The sequence below is a fragment of the Pelophylax lessonae genome, assembly GCF_965119305.1.
Source record: "Pelophylax lessonae genome assembly, chromosome: 3".
NCBI classification, from domain to species: domain Eukaryota; kingdom Metazoa; phylum Chordata; class Amphibia; order Anura; family Ranidae; genus Pelophylax; species Pelophylax lessonae.
This window is the reverse complement of record NC_138770.1, coordinates 663,970,778-663,993,338: the sequence shown is the minus strand read 5'-3', so window position 1 is coordinate 663,993,338 and position 22,561 is coordinate 663,970,778. Positions and strand designations below refer to the sequence as shown.

At 43.5% G+C, this 22,561-nt stretch overlaps 1 protein-coding gene across 6 annotated transcripts in view; it reads right to left on the bottom strand.

The window, feature by feature from the left end:
* PLCB4 (phospholipase C beta 4) overlaps nt 1-21,599 on the bottom strand; it is a 608,938-nt gene extending 587,339 nt beyond the window's left edge. For 4 of the 6 annotated variants that reach the window (XM_082250179.1, XM_082250184.1, XM_082250183.1 and 1 more), the window contains exon 1: nt 21,276-21,599. The gene's annotated coding sequence lies outside the window, so the exon portion shown is untranslated. Of the gene's footprint in view, nt 1-17,617; nt 17,643-20,121; nt 20,540-21,275 lie in introns of those variants that run through there. The other 2 variants (XM_082250180.1, XM_082250181.1) reach the window with 2 other exon arrangements.
* Nucleotides 21,600-22,561: the final 962 nt, after the last annotated feature.

The following is a 22,561-nucleotide window of genomic DNA, read 5'->3' as shown; positions in this document are numbered from 1 at the left end:
TACATGGATAAGGTTTACATTGATACATGGACAGGGTTTACATTGATACATGGATAAGGTTTACATTGATACGTGGATAGGGTTTACATTGATACATGGATAGGGTTTACATTGATACATGGACAGGGTTTACATTGATACATGGATAAGGTTTACATTGATACATGGATAAGGTTTACATTGATACATGGACAGGGTTTACATTGATACATGGATAAGGTTTACATTGATACATGGATAAGGTTTACATTGATACATGGACAGGGTTTACATTGATACATGGATAAGGTTTACATTGATACGTGGATAGGGTTTACATTGATACATGGATAGGGTTTACATTGATACATGGATAGGGTTTACATTGATACATGGATAGGGTTTACATTGATACATGGATAGGGTTTACATTGATACATGGATAAGGTTTACATTGATACATGGATAGGGTTTACATTGATACATGGATAAGGTTTACATCGATACATGGACAGGGTTTACATTGATACATGGATAGGGTTTACATTGATACATGGATAAGGTTTACATCGATACATGGACAGGGTTTACATTGATACATGGATAGGGTTTACATTGATACATGGATAAGGTTTACATTGATACATGGATAAGGTTTACATTGATACATGGATAAGGTTTACATTGATACATGGATAGGGTTTACATTGATACATGGATAAGGTTTACATCGATACATGGATAAGGTTTACATTGATACATGGATAGGGTTTACATTGATACATGGATAAGGTTTACATTGATACATGGCTAAGGTTTACATTGATACATGGATAAGGATTACATTGATACATGGATAAGGATTACATTGATACATGGATAGGGTTTACATTGATACATGGATAAGGATTACATTGATACATGGATAGGGTTTACATTGATACATGGATAGGGTTTACCTGGGTACAAGATTCATATTTATAAATACATGGATAAGATTACATTGGTACTTGGATAAGCTGTACCTGGATCCCTGATTTAGATGTACCTGGATATGTGGAGAGGGTTTACATTTATACATGGATAAGGTTTACTTGGGTACAAGATTCTTATTCGTCTGGATAAATGGATAGGGCTTTTATTTGGGTACATGATTCAGACTTACCTGGATACATGGGTAAGATTACATTGGTACTTGGATAAGCTGTAATTGGATCCATGTTTTAGATCTATCTGGATATGTGGATAGGGTTTTACTGGTACATGATAAGGTTTACTTGGGTGCATAATTAATACTTACCTGGCTAAATGGATAAGGTTTACATTGATATGTGGATAAGATTCACTTGGATACAGAGATCCAATTTAGTTGTATACATGGATAAGGCTACATTGGTACATGGATAAGGTTTATTTGGGTACAGATTTATCTGGATACATGGATAAGTTTACATTGTTACATGAATAAGGTGTTATTTAACACGATTTGGATTTACCAGGATGCGTGTAAACGGTTAAACTGATATTAAAGATACATCACCTTTTTTAATAAAAAAAACGAGGTTATACTTATCTGATCTGTGCAACAATATTGCACAGAGTGATTCCTTACCTCCTTTTGAGCGGTCACCTGGCCATGCTGTCTAGTCATTCTTCCTCCAGGTGCCCCCTTAGCAAGCTGTGTGCTATGGGGGCACCTGTGCAGTTGTGCTCTGAATCAATAGACACACACAGCACCAGTAAGTCACACCCCCGCCTCACAGGAGTTTGACAGACAGCAGGAGGAACCTATGGCTTCACTGCCCGCAGTATCTCCTAAAAAAGACTAAAAAGAGAGGAGAGCGGTGCTGCAGCTGGATTGGTCAAAGGAGTTAGGTAAATGTTTAGGGATGGGGGGGTGATTTTTTTTTTTTTGGGGGGGACCACTTACCGCAAAGTGACATAGGGCTACGTCGGCAAACTTTGCGGTAGTATTCCGGGATGATGCCTCTAGCTAGAGACACCATCCCGGTACCGTGGTTTAGAGCTGATGGTCGGCTTTCTGTCGGTAATGACCGATGCGGCTCGGGAGCCGCTCGATCGTTATCCGGGTGAGCGGGAGGGGACGTCCCCTCCCCTCCCGCCGCCTTCCGTGAATTTGCTCGGGGCTCTCGTCCCACCGGGAGCCCCGAGCACCCAGCCGACAAGTCCGCCCTCTGGATGGAGTCCCAATCTAAGCCGGAAATGGCTTTGATCGGGTCTCCGATGACATAACCCGGAGGTGGCGTCCATGATGTCACTTCCGGGTTACTGTGCTGCAAAAGGCGGCAAATTGAAAAAACGGCTGTATGCAAAAATGCCGTTTTCAGCGTTTTGCATACATGGAAGTGTAGTGGAGGGGCCTAGGGTCTTTTAGACCCTCGATCCCTCCATAAAGAGTACCTGTCACTGCATATTGGTGTCACAAGGGATGTTTACATTGCTTGTGACAGCAATAAAAGTGATCAGATTTTTTTCTTTTTAAAAAAACCTGTAATAAAGTTAAAAAAAAATAAAATAAATAGGAAAAAAAAATGTTAGCCACCCCCGTCACCGTTAGCTCGCGCACAAAAAAAAACGTATACGGAAGTTGAGCTGCGAATGAAATCGCTGTTCAAACCACACATGTGAGGTACCGCCGCGATCGCCAGAGCGTGAGCAATCATTTAAAAAAAAGAGCTACACTCTAACTCTAAACTGGTAACCGTTAAAAAATTTTAAAGCATCACCTATTGAGATCTCTATTGACCGTAGTTTGTCGCCATCCCACGGGGGGGGCGCAATTTTAAACCGTAACATGTTGAGTATCTATTTACTCATCTTTCACAATATACAAAAAAAATGGGCTAACGTTACTGTTTAGTATTTTTTAAATGCAGTGAAATGTGATTTTTTTCAAAATGTTTCCAAAAAAATGGCATTTTAACCGGTTGCCGACCGCCGCACGACTATATACTGCGGCGGTCAGCCCCGGCCAGGCAGAGTGACGTATCGGTACGTCACTCGCCTGTCACTGACTTGCGAGCCTATCGCGGGCGGGCGCGCGCCCGCCGAGGCGCGCGCCCGCCGCGGCTCGTTCACAGACAAGTCAGTGCGTGTGACCGGCGGACTCGATGTCCGCCAGTCACACTGCGATCGCTCCTGTGAAGGGAGAAAGACAGAGCAGCTTGTGTAAACAAGCTGCCTGTCAGTTCTCCCTGTGTAAAAGTGAAGATCTGTCCGTTCTACTATGTAGAACGGTTGATCTTTGCTTTTACACCAATAGGAATGTCCCTACACAGTTAGAATCACGCCCCTAGGACACACTTAACCCCTACCTGTCCAATAAAGTTAACCCCTTCCCTGCCAGTGTCATTTTTGCAGTAACAGTGCATATGTATAGCACTGATTACTGCAGTAATGTCACTGGTACCCCCAAAAGTGTCAAAAATGTCAGTCAAGGGTCCGATCTGTCCGCCGCAATGTCGCAGTACCGAAAAAAAAAAATCGCAGATCGCCGCCATTACGCGTTAAAAAAAAAACACCAAAAATGACAAAAATCTTTCCCTTTGTTAGTAAACGCGATAACTTTTGCGCAAACCAATCAAAATACGCTTTTTGCGATTTTTTTTACCAAACATAGGTAGCATAAAACAAATTGGCCGAAAAATGTTAAAAAATTTTGATTTTTACTTTTTTTTTGGGGGAATTTCATATAAAAAAATGTGAAAAATATTGTTATTTTTGCAAAATTTACGCTCTTTTTTTGTTTATAGCGCGTGATCAAAAAATCGCACAGGTGATCAAATACCACCAAAAGAAAGCTCTGTTTGTGGGAAAAAAAGGACGTCAAATTCGTTTAGGTACAGCGTCGAACGACCGCGCAATTGTCCGTTAAAGTCACGCAGTAAAAAATCGCAAAAAAACCCCTGGTCCTTTAGCAGCCAAATCCTCCGGGGCTTAAGTGGTTAAAGACCGCTGCACAAATACAGCGTGACAAAAAATATTGCAATGACCGACATTTTATTTTCCAGAGTCTTTGCTAAAAATATATATATATAATGTTTGGGGGTTCTAAGTAGTTTTCTAGGAAAAAATACTGGTTTTAACTTGTAAACAAAAAGTGTCCGAAATAGGGCTGGGGCTTAAGTGGTTAAAGTAGAGAATGCATTCAGGTAAAAAAACAGTTAGACTTTAGAACGACTTTAACTTGGATTCATGGTTCATATATACATTGGTACATGGATAAGATGTACTTCAGTATAGGGATCAGATTTGCTTGGATGAGGTTACATTGGTATATGGATATGGTGTACTTGGATACATGATTCAGATTTACCTGGATACGTAAATGAGGTTATCTTGGGTACATGGATACGGTTAATCCAGATACATGGATAACCTTACGCTGGTACATGGGTATGGTATATTGGATACATGATTCAGATTAAGCCGGATACATAAATAAGGTTATCTTGGGTACATGGATCACATTTATTTGGAGAATATAAAATGTGACATTTGTTGCACACATCTGGAGTTTTTGTAGTCACTTTATAAAGAATAACAATATCATTATATAACCGTCTCTCTAATGTCAAACATCGCCTGGAAACAAGCCTTCTGAAAACACAGAGGATCAGCAAAGCCCCTAATGATAATTACGCCGGTAAAAAGGAAGAAGGGATTAATAAGCTCTTAAACCATACTGTAACTACAATCTTACAAAACGCTGCCAAGTATAAAAGCAAAATACATAACAAGAACATGTGGGAAGATTATGAAATATCTTTTTCTACTATAAACAGCAAGTGCTGTGTGACACATGGAATTTATAATTGCATACAAACATGACAAATGTTTTGCTGACACCTGTCTCATCTACATTCTGTTTAGCTTCTTGTATAAGACAAAATACTGGAATCAGAGAAAAGTGAGCAAGTGAGCCTCCATCAAAGATACCAGCCGAGCTTCCATTAACAATATCAACTGGGCAATGGGCCCACATCAATAATGATCCTCCATGAAACATATCAGCAAAGCCTCCAATTAAAGATTTCAACCGAGGCCTATCAACTATATAAACTGTACCCCATCAACTATATCAACTGTACCCCATCAACTATATCAACTGTACCCAATCAACTATATCAACTGTACCCAATCAACTATATCAACTGTACTCCATCAACTATATCAACTGTACCCAATCAACTATATCAACTGTACCCCATCAACTATATCAACTGTACCCAATCAACTATATCAACTGTACTCCATCAACTATATCAACTGTACCCAATCAACTATATCAACTGTACCCAATCAACTATATCAACTGTACCCAATCAACTTTATCAACTGTACCCCATCAACGATATCAACCGAGCCCCTATCAACTATATCAACTATACCCGATCAACTATATCAACTGTACCCAATCATAATCATGAAACATATCAACAAAGCCTCCAATTAAAGATTTCAACCAAGGCCTATCAACTATATCAACTGTACCCCATCAACTATATCAACTGTACCCAATCAACTATATCAACTGTACCCCATCAACGATATCCACTGAGGCCTATCAACTATATCAACTGTACCCCATCAACTATATCAACTGTACCCCATCAACGATATCAACCAAGCCCCTATCATCTATATCAGCTTTACCTCATCAACTATATCAACTGTACCCCATCAACGATATCAACCGAGCCCCTATCAACTATATCAGCTATACCCGATCAACTATATCAACTGTACCCCATCAACTATATCAACTGTACCCCATCAACTATATCAACCGAGCCCCTATCATCTATATCAGCTTTACCTCATCAACTATATCAACTGTACCCCATCAACGATATCAACCGAGCCCCTATCAACTATATCAGCTATACCCGATCAACTATATCAACTGTACCCCATCAACGATATCAACTGAGGCCTATCAACTATATAAACTGTACCCCATCAACTATATCAACCTAGCCCCTATCATCTATATTAGCTGTACCCCATCAATGATATCAAATGTACCCCATCAATGATATCAAATGTACCCCATCAATGATATCAACCGAGCCCCTATCATCTATATCAGCTGTACCCCATAAACGATATCAAATGTACCCCATCAACGATATCAACCGAGCCCCTATCATCTATATCAGCTGTACCCCATCAACTATATCAAATGTACCCCATCAACTATATCAACTGTACCCCATCAACTATATCAACTGTACCCCATCAACTATATCAACTGTACCCCATCAACTATATCAACTGTACCCCATCAATTATATCAACTGTACCCCATCAACTATATCAACGGTACCCTTTCACTATATCAACCGAGCCCCTATCAACTATATCAGCTGTACACTAGAGCTGCACGATTCTGGCTAAAATGAGAATCACCATTTTTTCTCTTAGAATAAAGATCACGATTCTCTGCGTAACCTCTATCCTCTACATTATACAAAAAAAATTTGGCTAACTATACTGTTTAGTTTTTTCAAAATTCATTAAAATGTATTTTTTCCCCCAAAAACTGTGTTTGAAAGATTTCTGTGTGACATAAAAGATTGGAACAATTACATTCTCTAGGGTCTCTGCTAAAAAATATAAATATAATGTTTGGGGGTTCTAAGTAATTTTCTAGCAAAAAATACTGATTTTAACTTGTAAGCAGCATTTGTCAGAAAAAGGCCTGGTCTTTAAGAGGTTAAACTGCTCTCCCTTACGGAAGTTCATTCCTTTGATCTAAAAGAAGGAAATGATACATTGTAAAACATTGTGTTCAATAACAATACTGGTAAACATTTGCCGGGCTCTTTTTTTTTTTTTGACAGCTGTGAGTAAGCAGAGAACGGCTCTGTACGAATCGAGGACATGCTATTTTAAATTGTGCTTGAATCGAGATCAACGATTCACCCATGATTAATCATGCAGCCCTACTGTACCCTATCAACCGAGCCCCTATCAACTATCAACTGGGCCCCCCCATCAATGATATCAACCGGCCCCATGAATTATATCAATTGGGCCCCATCAATGATATCAACTGGGCCCCATCAACGATATCAACCTGGCCCCCATCACCTATATCAACCGAATCCCCATCAACGATATCAACAGGGCCCCCATCAATGATATCAACTGAGGCCCAATCAACGATATCAACGGGGCCCCCATCAATGATATCAACTGAGGCCCAATCAACGATACCAACCATGCCCCGTTCAAAGATAATAACCCGTTCCCCATCAACAATATCAACCGGGACCACATCAATATCAACCGAGCCCCCATCAACTATAGCAACCAGGTCCCCATCAAAGATATTAACTGAGCCTTCATCAACGATATCAGCTGCACTTTTATCAAAGATATCAGCTGAGCCTTTATCAAAGATGTCAATCAAGCATCCATCAAAGATATCAACTAAGCCTCTATCAAAGCTATTAACTGAGCCTCCATCAATGATATCAACCAAGCCTTCATCAAAGATATCAACCAAGCCTTCATCAAAGATATCAACCAAGCCTTCATCAAAGATATCAACCAAGCCTTCATCAAAGATATCAACCAAGCCTTCATCAAAGATATCAACCAAGCCTCCATCAAAGATATCAACCAAACCTCCATCAAAGATATCAACCAAGCCTCCTTCAAAGATATCAACCAAGCCTCCATCAAAGATATCAACCAAGCCTCCTTCAAAGATATCAACCAAGCCTCCATCAAAGATATCAACCAAGCCTGCATCAAAGATATCAAGCAAGCCTCCATTAATGATATCAACCAAGTCTCCATCAAAGATATCATCCGAGGCTCCATCAATGATATCAACTGAGCCTCCATCAATGATATCAGCAGAGCCTCCATCAATGATATAAGCAGAGCCTTCATCATTGATATTAACCAAGAGGAAGATGGACTCATTGTGGAGGTGTTTCTGACTATTATGCAGTTTATCATCAACAATGAAACAAATCGTAGTCCAATCACAAAATAGGTGACTATTTTTTAATTACCAGCTTTTCATATTATGTAATACAATTAACTTTCTGAAATTTGCATGAAATGGAATAAAACAATCAGTAAAACAGGTAATCTCAGAGTGCAATCAAACCTGCACTTCACTTTAGATGTCAAATCTCCATCAATTTCCACTTTAAACCAGAGGGAAACAGAAACAACACATTCATGATTTTCTGTAGGAAATACAGCTGCTGATCTAGACAAGTGCGGAAGGATAGATAGATAGATAGATAGATAGATAGATAGATAGATAGATAGATAGATAGATAGATAGATAGATAGATAGATAGATAGATAGATAGATAGATAGATAGATAGATAGATAGATAGATAGATAGATAGATAGATAGATAGATAGATAGATAGATAGATAGATAGATAGATAGATAGATAGATAAATAGATAAATAGATAGATAGATAGATAGATAGATAGATAGATAGATAGATAGATAGATAGATAGATAGATAGATAGATAGATAGATAGATAGATAGATAGATAGATAGATAGATAGATAGATAGATAGATAGATGCATAAAAGAAAAAGGGAAAATAGTAGCAGCTTCTCTGCAAAAATGTGCTATGCACAAATTTGATGTGAAGAACATAATTAGGTGTGGTGGTGAGGGGACTCAGGGGACAGTTCCATGAATGTAATGCAAGCATAATGCTCTAAGATGCAGAAAGAACCATTACATACATAAAAAACAGACATGACAATTCACATCATATACCCAATACACTAACTTGTTTTTATAGGATCTCACACACAACTACAACACTGGCAAATCTTACACTGCCAATAAAAGGCCACAGGGCTACTCCAGTATGGCAGTGGGCAAAGTGTTGAACCCCAAACAATAGCCCAATTTATCCTACAATGATATGACTGCGATAACACGGATATGACTACAGTAACATGGAATATGATTAGTTGCTATGGATCTGTAGGCCACCGCTTCTCCCTGAATAGGTCTCCACTATAGTTACTACTGCTTCTCCATCATCAACTTCTGTTAGACATTCCCATAGATATACCCAGGGCTGCTGTTAGAAATCATGGGGCCCCATACAGCCTACCTGGCAGGGCCTCTCCCCCCCCCCCCCCACCCAAATATATCAAGACAATACTTTCACTAAAAATACACTAAAATCATTATTACTGGGCACAAACATAACAGAGAACCTTTTTTTCTTAAAGAGAAAATTTTTAGTTTACAATTTTAAAAAAAGATAAATTACAATGTTTATCTTTTTTTTTTTTTAAATTTGTCGTTTTTCTACAGTGCAGGGCAGCCTGCAGCGCTGTGTGTGTGTGTGGGGGGGGGGGGGGGGGGGGGTGGGTAGGGGGTGGCATAGAGAAAGGGGGGCACACCGGGGGGGGGGCAGCACAGTGAAAGGGGGGCACACAGAGAGGGGGGCGATCAGAAGCAGGCAGAACAGGGGAAAGGTGATCGGTGTCAGAAGTAATTACAGGATTGATGCCCTGTGTCTGTGTCTCTCCATGCAGCAGCTGAAAGCTTGCAAGAGGGGGAGAAACTGGCTTTCACAAACTCCCTGTGCTGTTGGGGCCCCTCTGTTTGCCTGGGCCCCCTACAGATGGACTGGTGCCCCCCCCCCCTATCAGCGGCCCTGGATATACCACTTGGTGCAGGTACATTACCAAGGCTTCAGATTAGTTTTGTTCTCCATTGCTAATTTTACGTCCAGTTGTTGGGTAGTGTGCATTATTTTTTGTTTTATTACATCTGTAGACAAAAAAGTCAGAGAGGTCCAATAATTATTCACAATGATCTATGACAGTGTTTCTCAACTCCGGTCCTCGGGGCACACTAAAGCCCCGTACACACGTACCGATCGTCGGCCGAAAAGCTTCGGCCGACGACCGATCTGCCGATTGTAGGCTTGTTAGTATGATGCCTCCGACAGCCGACAGCGCACATTCGGCCGAAAAGAATCTGTCATGCAAGCATTAAAATTTTTGTATGCCGACACCAGAACGGCCGATTGTTCGCCAGTCAGTACAGATTTCGGCCGACAGACAGCAGATTTGCAAGACTGGACATGCTCAGAAAAGAAAAAACACAGGGAAAGTTAACCATTACATGACATCACTTCTGCAGTCGGTTGTAGTCGGCGGACAAAATTCTTGTGCAGTCTTTTGCACTTTTCAACAGACACGACAGCCCGGGGACAAAAGATGGTTCGGCCGACGATCGGTACGTGTGTACGGGGCTTTACAGGCCAGGTTTGGAAGAAAACTGAAATACATCCCAGGTGATCTAATTTGCTGCTCAGTGATTGCAGTATTCTAGTCTGCATCTCCCCAAGGTAATACTTAAAATCTGGCCTGTTAGTGTGCCCCGAGGACCGGAGTTGAGAAACACTGATCTATGATATCTACCTCCCAACTCTGTAAGTATCTATCTATTCGCCCATTGTTTACACCTACACGATCACCTACAATTCTTGGAAAGAGATGATAAACAGGAACGGTAGGGTCAGAAAAAAAAAAACCTCAGGGCATCCTCAGACACACCTAAAGCGAGGAGTTGCAAATTGCCACAGTGAACAGGGCTCATGCATATTTTTTTGCTCATACGATAATATACTAATTGGCTCTAGACCCCAATAACAATCAGTCATACCAACAGTTTATAAACTGGTTTGGAGTCTTGGATACCAAACAAAACATAATTTCCAAAATTCTACCCCCTCCATTTAGACTCAACAATTTATACTACATACAGGGTGTCCCCACTTAACATTAAAGATTTCAACCAAGTCTCTGTCAAAGATATCAACCAAGTCTCCGTCAAAGATATCAACCAAGTCTCCATCACAGATATCAACCAAGTCTCCATCACAGATATCAACCAAGTCTCCATCACAGATATCAACCAAGTCTCCATCACAGATATCAACCAAGTCTCCATCACAGATATCAACCAAGTCTCCATCACAGATATCAACCGAGTCTCCATCACAGATATCAACCGAGTCTCCATCACAGATATCAACCGAGTCTCCATCACAGATATCAACCGAGTCTCCATCACAGATATCAACCGAGTCTCCATCACAGATATCAACCGAGTCTCCATCACAGATATCAACCGAGTCTCCGTCAAAGATATCAACCGAGTCTCTGTCAAAGATATCAACCGAGTCTCTGTCAAAGATATCAACCGAGTCTCTGTCAAAGATATCAACCGAGTCTCTGTCAAAGATACCAACTGAGTGTCTATTAAAAATACCAACTGTGTGTCTATCAAAGATATCCACCAAGTCTCCATCAAAAATATCAACCGAGTCTCTATCAAAAATATCAACCAAGTCTCTATCAAAAATATCAACCGAGTCTCTATCAAAAATACCAACCGAGTCTCTATCAAAGATATCAACCAAGTCTCCATCAAAGAGGTAGGAGGTAGACTTAGACTGGGAATGATTTTTTTTCTTAACCTCTGGATATTTTCTCTTTGCTCTATCCCCCCTTTATTCTACAGCAGCCTTTCTCAACCAGGGTTCTGTGATCCACCAGGGTTTCCCCAGAGGTTGCTAGGGGGTTCCTTGAGCAATGAGCAACGTCTGACTCTCAGATAAGCAACCACTGACACCAATTATTTATTTTTTTTCTAGCTATTTGTAAGGAGGGCATTCTTCAAAATGACCACCAATATAAGGAGCATTCTTCCCACTGACCACCAATATAAGGAGCATTCTTCCCACTGACCACCAATATAAGGAGCATTCTTCCCACTGACCACCAATATAAGGAGCATTCTTCCCACTGACCACCAATATAAGGAGCATTCTTTCCACTGACCACCAATATAAGGAGCATTCTTCCCACTGACCACCAATATAAGGAGCATTCTTCCCACTGACCACCAATGTAAGAATTACGATTTTATTTTTTTTCTTAGAATAAAGATCACGATTCTCGAAGTAACATCATCTTTCACAATATCCCAAATAATTGGGCTAACTTTACTGTTTAGTTTTTTTTTTTTTTAATTCATTAAAGTGTATTTTTTTTCCCCAAAAAACTGTGTTTGAAAGACTTCTGCGCAAATACAGTGTGACATAAAAGATTGCAACAATCGCCATTTTGTTCTCTGGGGTCTCTGCTAATATATATATATAATGTTTAGGGGTTCTAAGTAATTTTCGAGCAAAAAATACTGTTTTTAACTTGTAAGCAACAAATGTTAGAAAAAGGCCTGGTTAAACTGCCCTAACTTACAGACGGAAGTTCATTCCTTTGATCCAAAAGAACAAAATGATACATTGTAAAGCATTGTGTTTGTAGTTATCTAGCAGCCTTAACAATGTTGATAAACATTTGCTGGAGGCTCTTTTTTTTTTGACAGCTGTGAATGAGCAGAGAACAGCCCCGTAAGAATCGAGGACATGCTGTTTTAAGATCATGGAGGGGGGGGGGGGATTGAGATCACGATTTTTTAACGATAAATTGTGCAGCTCTACTGTACCCCATCAACTATTTAAGGTTAAACTGCCCTCACTGTACAGATGGAGGTTAATTCGTTTGATCTACAAGAAGGAAATGATACATTGTAAAACATTGTGTTTATAGTTATCTAGCAGCCTTAACAATGTTGATAAACATTTGCTGGAGGCTCTTTTTTTTTATTTGCTTGACAGCTGTGAATGAATGAGCAGAGAACAGCCCTGTAAGAACCGAGGACATGCTGTTTTAAGATCGTGGGGGGGAATCGAGATCATGATTTTTTAATGATTAATCGTGCACCTCTACATAAATGTAAGGAGCATTCTTCCCACTGACCGTTGCCCAAATGTTTTCTGAGCAGTATATATAGTAACTATTAGCAGGAGTTTCCTGGGACTGGAAAGTCATTTCAAGGGTTCCTCCATGTTCTACAACATCCCATCTTCTTCTACAGGTAGTCTTTAGTGCCATTCATGAAGATTCTAAGACACTTTCTACCCATCGCTAGAGGCTGAAGAACACAGGATATCTATATGTCACACAAAATTCTTCCCTTTTCGACCACTGTATGCTTACATAGACACGAGCCATAAGTACTCCTACACACCTTAGAAAGTAGTGATTACAAATTGGAGAACCCAGGCCACTTGACTAGTGGCCCGAAAGCCAGGATCTAGCAATGTCCCCGATGATAAGTCAAGCAGTGTCTTCATGCCGATGCCCAATCTTGTGCAGTACCTGCATGGGTGAGGCTTTGAGGTTGATTTACTAAAGTGAAATACACTTCGCAAGGAAAATTTCTCCAGAGCTTTAATTATAGCTTTGGTGAAGGTGAATCTCTGCTGACTTCCATCATCCAATCATGTGCAAGCAAAAATGCTGTTTTTTAATACACTTTGCACATGATTAGGTATTGTTTGAAAAGTTAGACATCACCACATTCACCATGTGAAATTGCACTTTGCAAGGGAATTATCCCCAGAGCTTAGTGAATGTGGTGAAGGCTCATTTTGCTTGCACATGAATGGATGAATGAAGTCACCTCATTTACTATTGCGCATGAATCTGGATAACACAGGTGCCACCAATCTATGCACAAATGCTTAAATAGACGACTATGGGTGCCTCTTCCGATCGGATCACCGACTGACGTTTTTAGATCTCCCTGAACTCACCTCCCTCCCTAAGCTCCGGGGCTAAACCCCCTGCAAAGTGCAACTTCTCTTGCAAAGTATGCACTCTACTTGTCTTTAGAAATTCAACCTCTATGAAACTGATAGACAACCATACCATCTTTGGGGTTGATTTACTAAAGGCAACTAGGCTGTTTACATTGCAAGGAAAGTTGCAAGGGAATTTACCCCAGAGATTAGTGAATGAGGGGAAGCTCTGGTGACTTCCATCATCCAATCACGTGAAAGCCAAAATGCTGTTTTCTTTATATTTTCCTTGACTGTGATTGGGTATTCAGAGCAAGACTTCATCACATTCACTAAGCTCTGGCAATAATTCCCTTGCAAGGTGAACAGACGATTTGCCTTTAGTAAATCAACCCCTATGAAACAGGTGATCCACCCTCATATGGTCACTGTCCACCCCAGTCCACCCTCATATGATCACTGTCAACCTAATCCACCTTCATTGGATCACTGTGTCCACCTCAGACCACCCTCATATGGCCACCGTGGACCCCAGTCCACCCTCATATGATCACTGTCAACCTAGTCCACCTTCATTAGATCACTGTCCACCTCAGACCACCCTCATATGATCACTGTCCACCCCAGTCCACCCTCATATGATCACTGTCAACCCAGTCCACCTTCATTAGATCACTGTCCACCTCAGATCACCCTCATATGGCCACTGTCCACCCCAGTCCACCTTCATATGATCACTTTCAACCTAGTCCACCCTCATTAGATCACTGTCCACCTCAGACCACCCTCATATGACCACTGTGGACCCCAGACCACCCTCATATGATCACTGTCAACCTAGTCCACCTTCATTAGATCACTGTCCACCTCAGACCACCCTCATTTGGTCACTGTCCACCCTCATATGATCACTCTCAACCTAGTCCACCTTCATTAGATCACTGTCCACCTCAGACCACCATCATATGGTCACTGTCCACCCTCATATGATCACTATCAACCTAGTCCACCTTCATTAGATCACTGTGTCCACCTCAGACCACCCTCATATGGCCACTGTGGACCCCAGTCCACCCTCATATGATCACTGTCAACCTAGTCCAACTTCATTAGATCACTGTCCACCTCAGACCACCCTCATATGGTCACTGTCCACCCTCATATGATCACTGTCAACCTAGTCCACCTTCATTAGATCACTGTCCACCTCAGACCACCCTCATATGGCCACTGTGGACCCCAGTCCACCCTCATATGATCACTTTCAACCTAGTCCACCCTCATTAGATCACTGTCCACCTCAGACCACCCTCATATGGCCACTGTGGACCCCCGTCCACCTGCTATCTATACGTACCTAAACAACCTTATTAACAGAGTAACACTGAGCGGTGTCCAAAAAAAAAAAAAAGAATTACAATGAGCAGTAATTATTACCATTTAGTGCAGAAACCAATCAGATTCAATCGTGTCAATAAAAGATCAATTCTCACTGGTCTCTATGGGTTACTGCATTTTTACCATGACTGTTTGCTGTAAGAAAGAAGCCCGTATGCATGGCTCCTATCAGAACATGTTGAGTTTAATATCTCTTTTCCTCCAAACATTTAAGGATTTCCTTTCAGCACCATTACTACACTCATAATCACCCGAAATATAATCTGCAGGAAACTTCCGACTAGAGTTTAACCCTCAGGATAAACCAAATATCACCCTATCCAGTTACCAGAGCTCATATTTTGTGACTCCTGCCATTATTCAAATAAAAGCCCGTATTTATGTCACTGTCATTTTTAAACTCTACTTAGTGTGAATTATTATTGACATTTATAAGCTGCCCTGGTTCAAAGCCATATTTCATCTCCCCCCCAGCTGATTTTAAGTGACTGGTCTGTAAAATAACAACGTGACAATCAAAAGTCAAGAAAGACACTGAGCAGGGACCATGCAGCAACAATAAATACTGTGAGTCATTCTACAACCATCCCCATACAGCCATAAAGATGTTAATGACGGGGCTATCCTTATCCCAGTGCAAATACAAGGCTGGGGATGTCATTGCAAGGATAGCCAAGACACATCCTGCCAATGGACTGAGGATTTGCCTGGAGGTATTGCAGCAAAATGCAGATTGTCCTGAGTGATGGTCACATCATACATACAACATGGTCACTGTCCACTCCAGTTCACCTTCATATGATCACTGTCCACCTCAGTCCACCCTCATATGGCCACTGTCGATCCCAGTCCACCCTTATATGTTCACTGTCCACCCCAGTCCACCTTCATATGATCACTGTCAACCTGGTCCACCTTCATATGATTACTGTCCACCGCAGTCCACCCCCATATAGTCACTGTCCACCATTATATGATCACTGTCAACCCAGTCCACTGTCATATGATCACTGTGCACCCCAGTTCACCCTTATTTGATCGATGTCCCCCCTGGTCCACCTTCATATGATCACTGTCCACCCCAGTTCACCCTCATATGATCACTGTCAACCTAGTCCACCTTCATTAGATCACTGTCTACCTCAGTCCACCCTCATATGGCCACTGTTGACCCCAGTCCACCCTTATATGTTCACTGTCCACCACGGTCCACCTTCATATGATCACTGTCCACCCTCCTATGGTCACTGTCCACCCCACTCCACCTTCATATGATCACTGTCAACCCAGTCCACCTTCATATTACTATCCACCCTCATATAGTTACTGTCCACCTTCATATGATCACTGTCAACCCAGTCCACCTTCATATGATCACTGTGCACCCCAGTCTACCCTTATATGATCAATGTCCCCCTTGGTCCAACTTCATATGATCACTGTCCACCACAGTCCACCCTGGTATGGTCACTGTCCACCCAAGTCCACCCTGGTATGGTCACTGTCCACCCCAGTCCACCCTGGTATGGTCATTGTCCACCCCGTCCACCCTCATATGATCACTATCAACCTGGTCCACCCTCATATGATCACTGTCCACCCCAGTCCAACTTCATATGATCCCTGTAGACCTGGTCCACCTTCATATGATCACTGTCCACCCCAGTCTACCCTTATATGATCATTGTCCCCCCTGGTCCACCTTCATATGATCACTGTCCATACCAGTCCACCCTCGTATGGTCACTGTCCACCCCAGTCCACCCTCGTAGGGTCACTGTCAACCTGCACATTCCCTCGTTGGCGGCTGACAGTTCAAATCTTGCATTGCAAAGTGAAAAACCTGAGCATGCAAGAAGTGCTGAAAGCTTTTAATGTTTCCTCTTACTGGATACACAATATCCTCTGTGTGGGAACTCCCGCTGTCAGCCACATTTTGGAAATATTTAATAACAATAAAAGTTAAGAAGTTAATGACGGGACTATCCTATCCTAATGCAAATACAAAACTAGGAACCTCATTGCAAGGATAGCCAATACATGTCCTGCCATGGAAAGATGATTTTCCAGAAGGTAATGCAACAAAAAAACGAATTGCCCTGAGTAATGGGCACATTGTACATACAACATGGTCACTTTCCACCCCAGTCCACCCTCATATGGTCATTGTCCACCCTCATATAGTTACCGTCCGTGCAAAACCTGAGCAGGCAAAAAGTGCTAAAGGCTTTTAATGTTTCCTGGATGCACAATATCCACTGTGTGGGAATATCCCTATGTAAGCCAAATCTTAGAAAGGAATATCACCAAAAGTTAGTATGTTAATGACTAGGATATCCTATCTCAATGCAAATACAAAACATAGGATGTCACTGCACAGGTAGCCAAGACATGTCCTGCAATTGACTGAGGATTTGCCAGGTGGTGGTGCAGAAAAATGAAAATTGCCCTGAGTAATGGACACATCGTACATACAACATGGTCACTGTCCATCCCAGTCCACCCTCATATGGTTACTGACCACCTCATTCTACTCCCACATGGTTACCATCCACCTGCACAATCCCTCATTGACAATACAAATCTTGCAAAATCTGAGCATGCAAGAAGTGCTGGGAATCCCCTATGTCAGCCAAAACTTGGAAAGGACATTTATTACCAACAAAAGTTAACGATGGGGAAATCCTATCCCAATGCAAATACAAAACAGAGAATGTCATTGCATTTGTCACTGTACATCCCATTCCACCCTCATATCATCACCGTCCACCCTGGTCCACATTGATATGGTCACTGTCCACCCCAGTCCACCTTTATATGGTCATCGTCCACCCCAGTCCACCTTCATATGGTCACCATCCACCCCAGTCCACCTTCATATGGTCCCCGTCCACCTTCATATTGTCACCGTCCACCCCAATCCACCTTCATATTGTCACCGTCCACCCCAATCTACTCTCATATCATCACCGTCCATCTTGGTCAACCTTCATATGGTCACCACCCACCCCTTATTTTATCACCGTCCACCCTTATTTTATCACTGTCCACCTTGGTCCACCTTCATGTGGTCACCATCCACCCCATTACACCTTCAAATTATCACTGTCCACCCCAGTCTAGCTTCATATGGTCACCGTCCAGCACAGTCCACCTTCATAGGGTCACCGTCCACCCCACTCCACCTTTATATGATCACTGTCCAGCCCAGTCCAGCTTTATCTGGTCCCCGTCCACCTTTGTCCACCTTCATATCATCAGCGTCCAGCCCACTCCACCTTCATATGATCCCTGTCCAGCCCAGTCCACCTTCCTATGGTCACCGTCCACCCTAGTCCACCTTCATATCATCACCGTCCACCCCACTCCACCTTTATATGATCACTGTCCACCCCAGTCCACCTTCATCTGGTCACCGTCCACCCCACTCCACTCCACCTTTATATGAACACTGTCCGCCCTAGACCACCTTCATATCATCACCGTCCACCCCACTCCACCTTTATATGATCACTGTCCAGCCCAGTCCACCTTCATATGGTCACTGTCCGCCCCACTCCACCTTTATATGATCACTGTCCAGCCCAGTCCACCTTCATATGATCACTGTCCGCCCTAGACCACCTTCATATCATCACCGTCCACCCCACTCCACCTTTATATGATCATTGTCCAGCCCAGTCCACCTTCATATGGTCACCGTCCGCCCTAGACCACCTTCATATCATCACCGTCCACCCCACTCCACCTTTATATGATCACTGTCCAGCCCAGTCCACCTTCATCTGGTCACCGTCCACCCCACTCCACCTTTATATGATCACTGTCCAGCCCAGTCCACCTTCATATGGTCACTGTCCGCCCCACTATACCTTTATATGATCACTGTCCAGCCCAGTCCACCTTCATATGATCACTGTCCGCCCTAGACCACCTTCATATCATCACCGTCCACCCCACTCCACCTTTATATGATCATTGTCCAGCCCAGTCCACCTTCATATGGTCACCGTCCGCCCTAGACCACCTTCATATCATCACCGTCCACCCCACTCCACCTTTATATGATCACTGTCCAGCCCAGTCCACCTTCATCTGGTCACCGTCCACCTTTGTCCACCTTCATATCATCACCGTCCACCCCACTCCACCTTTATATGATCACTGTCCACCCCAGTCCACCTTCATCTGGTCACCATCCACCCCACTCCACCTTTATATGAACACTGTCCGCCCTAGACCACCTTCATATCATCACCGTCCACCCCACTCCACCTTTATATGATCACTGTCCAGCCCAGTCCATCTTCATATGGTCACTGTCCGCCCCACTCCACCTTTATATGATCACTGTCCAGCCCAGTCCACCTTCATATGATCACTGTCCGCCCTAGACCACCTTCATATCATCACCGTCCACCCCACTCCACCTTTATATGATCATTGTCCAGCCCAGTCCACCTTCATATGGTCACCGTCCGCCCTAGACCACCTTCATATCATCACCGTCCACCCCACTCCACCTTTATATGATCACTGTCCAGCCCAGTCCACCTTCATCTGGTCACCGTCCACCTTTGTCCACCTTCATATCATCACCGTCCACCCCACTCCACCTTTATATGATCACTGTCCACCCCAGTCCACCTTCATCTGGTCACCATCCACCCCACTCCACCTTTATATGAACACTGTCCGCCCTAGACCACCTTCATATCATCACCGTCCACCCCACTCCACCTTTATATGATCACTGTCCAGCCCAGTCCACCTTCATCTGGTCACCGTCCACCTTAGTACACCTTCATATCATCACCGTCCACCTTGGTCCACTGTCACAATCCTTCGTTGGCAGTTCAAATCTTGTATTACAAATCTGCAAGCATGCACATTGCACAAAGTGCTGAAGGCTCCAAACATCTCCTCTCTCTGTATCCACCACCTCTCTCCTGGGTGCAGGAACACCCCTATGCCAGCCAAATCCTGAGAAACCACATTTAATATCGAACAGAAAAAAGTTCAGCTGCTCCATTGACACAACACAAAACTCACATGGATCATTAACTGCTTGACAGCCGGAAAGCAGGCAGCACATGGCTGTGGACGGGCAAGGGAACGGTGGAAGCCAACTGGTTAACCCCTGGAGCTGGAAAACGCAGGGAAGGGAAAAGTGGTGCAGAGACAAAAACCCTGGGATGGAGCACGGTGACCGGTCTAATATCAGATGATCAGCCAGGGGAAGGCAAAGGGGGGGTATATAGTCAGCACCCCTCCCCTCCCCCCTCCCAGTGCCTGTCAATGGCAGCAGAACAGCTGTCAGGAGCACAGGTCCCCTGCAAGGTTGTAGGATGGATGGTCCCCATCTGCTATGGCTGGCACTGATCACACCAGGGAGCCCAGAGACAGGAGGGAGGCTGCAGAGGATGGGAGGGATGGTGGCAGTATCAATTCTAGGACTGCTAGTAGCATGCATAGGACCAGCAGGGGACAGGGTGCATAGGACCAGCAGGGGACAGTGTGCAAAAGACAGGCAGGGGCAGGGTGCATAGGACCGGCAGGGACAGGGTGCAGGGACAGGGTTCATAGGACCAGCAGGGACAGGGTGCATAGAGACAGGGTGCATAGGACCAGCAGGGACAGGGTGCAGGGACAGGGTTCATAGGACCAGGCCAGCAGGGACAGGGTGCATAGGACCAGCAGGGACAGGGTGCATAGGACCAGCAGGGACAGGGTGCATAGGACCTGCAGGGACAGGGTGCATAGGACCTGCAGGGACAGGGTGCAGGAACAGGGTGCACAGGACCAGCAGGGACAGGGTGCATAGGGACAGGGTGCATAGGGACAGGGTGCAGGAACAGGGTGCATAGGACCAGCAGGGACAGGGTGCATAGGACCAGCAGGGACAGGGTGCATAGGACCAGCAGGGACAGGGTGCATAGGACCAGCAGGGACAGGGTGCAGGGACAGGGTGCATAGGACCAGCAGGGACAGGGTGCATAGGACCAGCAGGGACAGGGTGCATAGGACCAGCAGGGACAGGGTGCATAGGACCAGCAGGGACAGGGTGCATAGGACCAGCAGGGACAGGGTGCAGGGACAGGGTGCAGGGACAGGGTGCATAGCACCAGAAGGGATCAGGGTGCATCATCTACATCTCTGCATTCATGTCCTCCCCCCGCACCCACCCCGGGCGGCCGCTCGCTCACCTCGTGCTGCTCCCGCTGGCTCTCCGCACTCTCTCCGCCGGCTCCTCTTTATATGCTCCGCTCCTTCTTCTATCGGGACTGGCCGGGAGACACACACAGCCCGACACCCCGTCCCTGGAGGGGCGCGCCGCCGCCACCGCTGGACTGGAGCCCTGCAAGCTCCTCCCGGGGCCGCGCTCTCCGGCTGATTAGAGAACTGCTGCTGCTGCTGGAGGACGGCGGGGGCGCGCCTGCGCGTGCACCAGTCACAATGTAACCCGGGCTGGCGGCCCTCCTACATCGGCCGCACTAACATTGTCACCGCCGTGCACGGAGATCGCCGGGATGAGAGGACGGAGCCCCCCGGAGAGGAGACAATGTATAGGACTGACAATGTATAGGACTGATAATGTATAGGACTGATAATGTGTAGGACTGATAATGTATAGGACTGACAATGTATAGGACTGATAATGTATAGGACTGATAATGTGTAGGACTGATAATGTATAGGACTGATAATGTATAGGACTGATAATGTGTAGGACTGATAATGTATAGGACTGATAATGTATAGGACTGACAATGTATAGGACTGATAATGTATAGGACTGACAATGTATAGGACTGATAATGTGTAGGACTGATAATGTATAGGACTGATACAGATACAATGTATGGGACTGATAATGATACAATGTATAGGACTGATAATGTATAGGACTGATGATGATACAATGTATAGGACTGATAATACAATGTATGGGACTGATAATGATACAATGTATAGGACTAATAATAATACAATGTATAGGACTGATAATAATACAATGTATAGGACTGATAATGATACAATGTATAGGACTGATAATAATACAATGTATAGGACTGATAATAATACAATGTATAGGACTGATAATAATACAATGTATAGGACTGATAATGATACAATGTATAGAACTGATAATAATACAATGTATAGGACTGATACAATGTAGAGGACTGATAATGTGTAGGACTGATACAGATACAATGTATGGGACTGATAATGATACCATGTATAGGACTGATAATACAATGTGTAGGACTGATAATAATACAATGTATAGGACTGATACTGATACAATGTATAGGACTGATACTGATACAATGTATAGGACTGATAATACAATGTGTAGGACTGATAATAATACAATGTATAGGACTGATAATGTATAGGACTGATACTGATACAATGTATAGGACTGATAATGATACAATGTATAGGACTGGTAATGACAATGTATAGGACTGATAATGATACAATG